A 6,912-nucleotide genomic window follows, 5' to 3' on the forward strand; every position below is an offset into this window, starting at 1 on the left:
TTTCATATTCATAAACCTAGATATTTTGCGTTCGTGAAACAAAATTGAACCGTTTCCATATTAAGTAATTTGAGCTCTTGAAATGTTTTAGTTCTCTTAACTCTGCCAGTTTATCTCAACACTTATTCAATAACTTTTATTCAACTGCTACTTGGTCACTCAAATCTTACCTGTTCAAATTGCCTAGGGTTCACCAAAGTCTAGATCCCAGTTATCATGAAACTTGAACGGGTCTACAATGATTTACTTACAATAATATAGAATCATCACTCAACCTAGCTCTACTACTGGCACTGCGTGACTTTTCTCACACTGGAAACCAGAATTTAGTACATATCTTTAATACCTCAGGCAATCGTGGTCAAAGGCTGCCCCCCCCTTTCTCTTCTTCTTTGTCCGTGTGTTCCTCCTTTTATTAAATCTCCATCACAATGATGTGGCGCTCTGAAATAAGACTCACACTGTTAATTCATCTTTTTCACTCTGCACCACTGCTCAGGCTGTTTTCTTTTCTTCTTTTTTAGTGTACAGCAAACAATTAAGTTGAGGCCTTAAGCCCCAGATATCTCACACAGGCATCGTTTTCATACCCAAACCGCTCCTGAGTCTGCTCCCCAGACCACACAAATGCCCTCTGGGCTTATTATTGTAGCAGATTCTGTATTTGAATTTGTTGTGTGCAGCATTAAGCCTTTGTCAGTAAAGCATTCTTCATTGCAGCAGCTGGAGCATTGTGTGTCACTTCTTAGTGAATTTAATCAACATTTTGATTTTGGTGCATGGGTGTGTATCAGTTTTCACTCACTCAACGAGTGCATAAGTGTTCATGTGTGTGTTTCTCTTCATTCTAAGTCGGCGCATGCAGAAGTGTGTGTTTGTGTGTTGGTGTATGTTTGTGTTCATCACCTTCCTGTTCTGTTGTTTAGGTAAACCAGCGGCCTGAAGCCTGCCCTGGGGTCCTGCCCTCCTCTTTGGGTCTGTTTGCATCCGTTGTTGCAGCTGCCTGCATCTTCTCCTTGTAACTTGACCCTTTTGCTTCTGTAGCTCCTTCAGGGCTTGCTCCTGCTGTTGGAGCTTTGCGTCAGGTCTGGCGACCTCCTGCTCTAGCAAGCTTCCGCCTGATTTCAAGTCCTGTACGTGAAACTCCAAGTCTGACTGATGAGTTCAATTAGCAGCCAGCTCCTCTGGAGCCATGCTCAATTTCTGTTCTGATGCCTTGAGCTCTTACTGAGGGCAAAAACCTCAGAGTCTTTTCCTTCCACGTCAGATTGGAGTCTATTGATGTTGTCCTTACTTTGGTCCACGGCCTTCTGCAGCTCTGCTGTTCGGCTCTTCTCAGAGGTCAGCATTCTTTTGCTCACCCTCCCTTTTCCTCCGGGCTTAATGCGCGTCTCGTCACAGCTCTGTCAGCTGAAGCTTTAGCATTCTCCATCTCCGCTGCATGAGATTGCTTTCTGCAGCACTGTTGACATCCTCAAGTTGTTGTTGTGAGTCCAGCTGCTGTGGCCTTCAGGGGTCAAAGGGTCAAAGATGGTAGCGGAGAGGGCAACGATGGTAGAGGGGAGGGTAGGAGTCCAGGTCAGCTTCGGCTTTCAGAAAAAACAAAAACAAAACAACCACAGGCGAACAGGAAAATGATGTTGTGTTGTAAAACAATGATGATGTTGGCTGTGTTATCCAGAGAGGGGAGAAACAACGGGGCCTCCTCACCCCCCCTTTTTGTTTTTTCTCACCATATAATCAACTCATAACCCCCCAAGTTGGCAGGACAACACAGGTACGTGTTAAAATTCTTACAATCATGCCTAAAAACCTAAAAAGGAATTTTCTGTCATTCAGTAATCATTTGTCTTAAGCAATCAACAAAAACATATCACAATTTGACTCCTTTAACCACTAAATTTGTCATGTCATCACTGGATGGTCAGACCAGTGTCTTTTCTTTCGAAGTTAAGCTGTTGTCCTGCAACCCAGAGAGTTAATTTGTCAGTAGTGGATAAACTATATCATTTAAAAACAGGTGTATGTTAAGTGTCGCTACTTTAACCTTGCTTGTACGTGCACATGTATGTAAGCTGTTTCTTCATTGCATGTGTGGGTGCGTCTGTATGTGGGTTAATTTAACTTTTTCTCAAACGAGGCATTTCTCTAACACGCACCTGTGTCTGTTCCACACACTTCTCATACCTTTATCTGGTTGTGTGTGGTTTTATTTGTTTCAGTCATTTACCAGGAACATCTTTTCCTTTTCTCCATGTCTTCCGCCAAAGGTTAACACTGGTGAGATCCAGGAACACAGCACCAGGAGCAGTTCAGCGAGAAAAACTTGCCTAAAACTTCATTCTCTCTTTTTCCCGGGTGGGGTGGGGACAACTCTGGTGTCCAGCCGTGAATTTTTGAGCCAAAGCTTGGCTTGTCTCCTGCTGCCATACTCAGGTTTCCAGGTTAAGAAAAAACCACCTGTATGAAGACACTAAACATACATTTAGTATTTGTATAAACATAACTGCCTATATTATTGAACTGAACCAAGGGTCAGTTGAAGACCTTATAAATCCTGCTTCATTTCCTTTTTTTTTTTTTTTTTTTTTTTTTTTTGGCCTGTCCCGTTTGGCTCTTTTGCCATCAGAATTGTTGTCTAAAGGCAAAGAAAGATGCCCAACGGATTTACTTTACCAAACTGACCATCCCAGCCTTGCCGTAATGGTCCATTTGATTCACCTTTTATTGTTTATTTTATTTTCACTTACTGAATACGGGACAGACTTGACTGGGGGAAAGAAGGGGAGAAAGAAAGAGGGAAAGAGAAACAGCTGAGAAGAGGGACGGGGGAGAAGGGCAAAAGACAAAAACCAACAGAACGGGCAGAGAAAAAAAATGCATATATCAATCACCTGGATCACCTGCTGAGAAAGAAAAAAGAAAGCAAGCAGAAGAGAACAAGAGTAATAGAATAAACAACATCACAATGATATATGGGAATATGACAGTAAATACTAAATGTTAAACATTATTGTGCAGCACATAAGATCAACAGAACACAGTGTGCTTTGAGGTAGGAGCCAAAAAGGGTGTAGTTTGTGGGTGTGATCACCCGTGTGTACACCTGTGAGCATGGACGCGCTTGTTTTTTGTTTTTTAAAAGGTTCCTTCATGTAATAATCTGCTAGAGGGTGTGGGGGGGCCACAGCCCCGTCCTCCAGGGCGTGAAGCAGGTGTGGAGGAGATCAAAACTCCAGACATCCAGAGGCCCCCAGAACACAAGAGACCAAGGAAGACCAACAGAGGGGCAGCTGCGCCACTGTCCTGGAAAGAGCTGAGGAGAGTCCCAGATGAGGGCTCACTCAGCAGCCGCGGAGCAGAAGCCAGGGGGAGTTGCAGTGACGCGCCCGTGAGCTCCGCCGGCAGCCAGCTGCGCCTGAGTGACCGAGCCCCAGGCCGAGAGGCCGGGGGCACCCCACCTCCGAAGTGGCCCGAGCGAGCCCCAGGCTCCAGGCCCCGATAAGCGGCCGCCAAGGAGTGAGCCGGTGTGTACCTGGACGCCCATCCCCGGACACAAAGAACCACCAACGCACCGATGTCTGAGGGGGTCCGCCACTGGCAGGGGAAGTGGTGGTAGGGGGAGATAGGCCTCCAAACCTTGGAGGGCCTGAGATGTCCCCAGAGAGGTGGCGCCTGACACCCAACCTGACATATAGACACAGACATACAGGCACACACAGATACAAACATCCATTCCCACCCTCGTGCTCTCATATGCACTTACTCCACACTCAACCAACGTGGAGACAGACATAAAGAGACGTTGTACACACGATCACACTCCCCAAGCGTACTCTACAAACCGGGTCTAGGTGCCCCCGCCCCTGGAGGGGGGAACTGCACCCAGACCCAGGTGGTGTTTCCCTTTTCCCTGCGGTGGGGGGAGGCAGACCGCCCCGACTCCGCAGCAGCAGGAAGGCTCCACACTCCAGACCGCAGTCGGACAGCCAACTCCTCCTCCTAGTCCTAGCCCACCTGCTCCAGCAGGTCGCAGAGAACGGGGGTGAGAGAAGACTCCGAACCTCCCTCCACCCGCTCATTGTAATGTTGATGCATGTGTGTTCTAAGGTGCATTTAAAACCCAGGAGGGCTTGGAGCTACCTGCCAGAGAGCAGCAGGTAAGCGCATGGTCCCTCCTGCTAGCCCTCAATGTCTACGTGTATTTAAAATTGAGAGGTGGGCAACGATGCCAGGGGTGGGGTGTACACCCTGATGGTACTTTGGACTCCGTGTATCGTGCCCACCCCCAAGATCCTATATGTATGTGTAATGAGAGTGTGAGTAATGTGAATGTCTAAGTTGTGGGATAAAATTGAGGCAGAGGCAGCCAGAAGGGGACAGAGGGGGGGGGGGGGGGGGTAGCCTCCTCTGCACCCTGGTGACATACCCCTACTCCAAGGCCCTGCATGTGTGGGTGGTTGTGGTGGAGCGGGAAGAGGGAGGCAGCTGGAGATGGGGAGGGAAGGAAGGGAGGGGCAAGTGACCCCTCCCTGGGGCCAGCTCCCCCGCTGACCCCAGTAGGCACCCCCATACTCCGCGACCCGCCAGGGAAAGGGGGCCCAGGCCCATCCAGACCGGGCCCAGTGCAGCAGCGCCGCCCGGCCCCACAGAGCCCGGGACAGTCCACCCAACCCCACCACAGAGAAAACTGCACCCACCCCACCATCCACTCATCTTCCAGACTACATAAGACAATAAACACCCAGGCTGAGATCTTCCTCCACCTCTGCTGTATCTCCCCCTCCTGCAGAGGCAGCTCCTGAGGAGAGGAAAGCTCCTGCAAGATGTGACAATCTCCCCCACCAGTTGAAGAGCCCCCCAGGTGGCTCGACGCACCGGCGGCACCCTGCTCCAGGGCTGGGCCCCCATGCACCCACCCGCCCACAACCCCGGCAACACAACAACCAGGACCCAAGCCCCCGAGGCCCGGTCCGGGTCCCAGCCCAGAGACGGAGCGCCCCCAGAACCTCACGCCCATCCCGGACCCACCCAGGGGCAGCCAGGCTACCAGGTCAGTAACCCACGTCCGTCAGCACAGACCCTCCCCTAGCCCCGCTGCACGCAGCCGCGAGGAAACAGTCACCGGAGAGCCAACAGAGCCCCTAACCGGACATGACCGCTACCTCGGGTTGAGCCCCCCAAGGAAGATGCCTCCGGGGAACCCCCCGACGCCCTAAGCCTGTCCCTACCCCCACACCAATCACAACAGTGAAGGCGGGACCAAACTATGACCCCCCACCCCCACTAGGTGATGGAGCTGATCAAAGGAGCCCAGAGCAATTGATCTGATGTGGTGGCAGAGGCTGTATCAAGACTAATGTAATCTAATAGATAATTTCTATATTGGTTAGAATTAAGATTATTTTTATTTTTCCAGTTCATGAGGACTGTTTTCTTGGCTATGCATAGGGCAGTGAAAACCATATGGGCGATATTCTTTTCTGAAGTGACATTATCTAAGCTGCCCAACAAACACACTAAGGGGGAAGTTGGAATGTTACATTTCAGACACTTCGATAAGTCTTCACATATCTCGCGCCAAAACTTCTGAACTGGTGGACAGAACCAAAGAGCGTGGATATAATTGTCCGGTGAGTTGGTTTGGCAGTGTGAGCAGTTGTTGGTAGACGTAAAGCCCATCTTGAACATCCGATGACCTGTATAGTGCACTCTATGTAATATTTTGTATTGAATTAATTGAAGACTGGGATTTCTAATTAGATGAAAGGTTTTTAAGCAAATCTGAGACCAGAAGTTTAGGTCTAAGTTAACTGATAAATCCGCTTCCCATTTTGCAATAGGAAGTGATATTGATTCATCTGTTTTAGAAAGCATTCTGTATATTTTGGATAGTAATTTGGGGGGTTTAAGAGTAAGAAATTGAACCACACTTGGTGGTGTTTGTAGTTCAACTTGACCCAGTTTAAATTTCTTTTTTACTATGGATTTAATTTGTTGATATTCTAAAAACCTTTTCTTGTTGATCCCATATTGTGTAACTAGTCCGTCAAATGAAATAAATTCTGTTCCTTCTAGTATATGTTCTAAATATTTGATTCCTTTATCACTCCAATCTGAAAAGTTTATCATATTATTGTTTTGTAATATGTCAGGGTTGTTCCAGATAGGTGTACGTTTGCATGGGATTAATGAAGACGCCGTCAATTTTAGAAACTCCCACCATGCTGTCAGAGAAGAGCTGATGTTGATGCTTTTAAAGCATTCATATCGTTGGATGTTTGAGCTGATAAATGGTAGGTCTGAGATCTCTAGATCCTGCTTCATTTCCCGTATTTATCACTCACTCCTACTCTTGAGGAGGGTTGATTTAACTCTTTACTAACTTTAAACCCCACAAGTAAAAATTTTATATGTTCTTGACTGCAAACACAAAAACTGCTTGATGTTGTTACTAATTATTTTCCTCCACAACACTCCAAATCATGTTTTCTCTTGTGTCCAGCAGGGGAAGAAGGTGACCTCCACTATCACTGCTCCCCTTCTTGGAGACAATTTCTCACTCACAAACTCCTATGCATCAATTCAAACATGGGAAGCCAGCAAAAATTCACACTCATACACCTACAGCAAAGCTTTAACATAACAATAATCCAACTCCTCCCTCAAACGGGAGAAATCACCCAACCAACTCCCTTCTATATACAACGTCAAACAAAGATAAACCACAGACATTTCTACACTTCTGTGTCTTCCACACTGCACAACAGGCAGAAAATCACCGATTAATCACAGTCTATCCAATTTATACTTAACATCACAACAAGAGAAAAACCTGCTCTTTTCACAGCTCTCACACCTAAAGTCACCAACTCCAAAACCACAGAAACCAATCAATATAGTCAAAACTCT

This window comes from Rhamphochromis longiceps, linkage group LG9 (assembly GCF_057381845.1).
Source record: "Rhamphochromis longiceps isolate RC_006_pf linkage group LG9, R_longiceps_female_GT1.1, whole genome shotgun sequence".
Lineage (NCBI taxonomy): Eukaryota > Metazoa > Chordata > Actinopteri > Cichliformes > Cichlidae > Rhamphochromis > Rhamphochromis longiceps.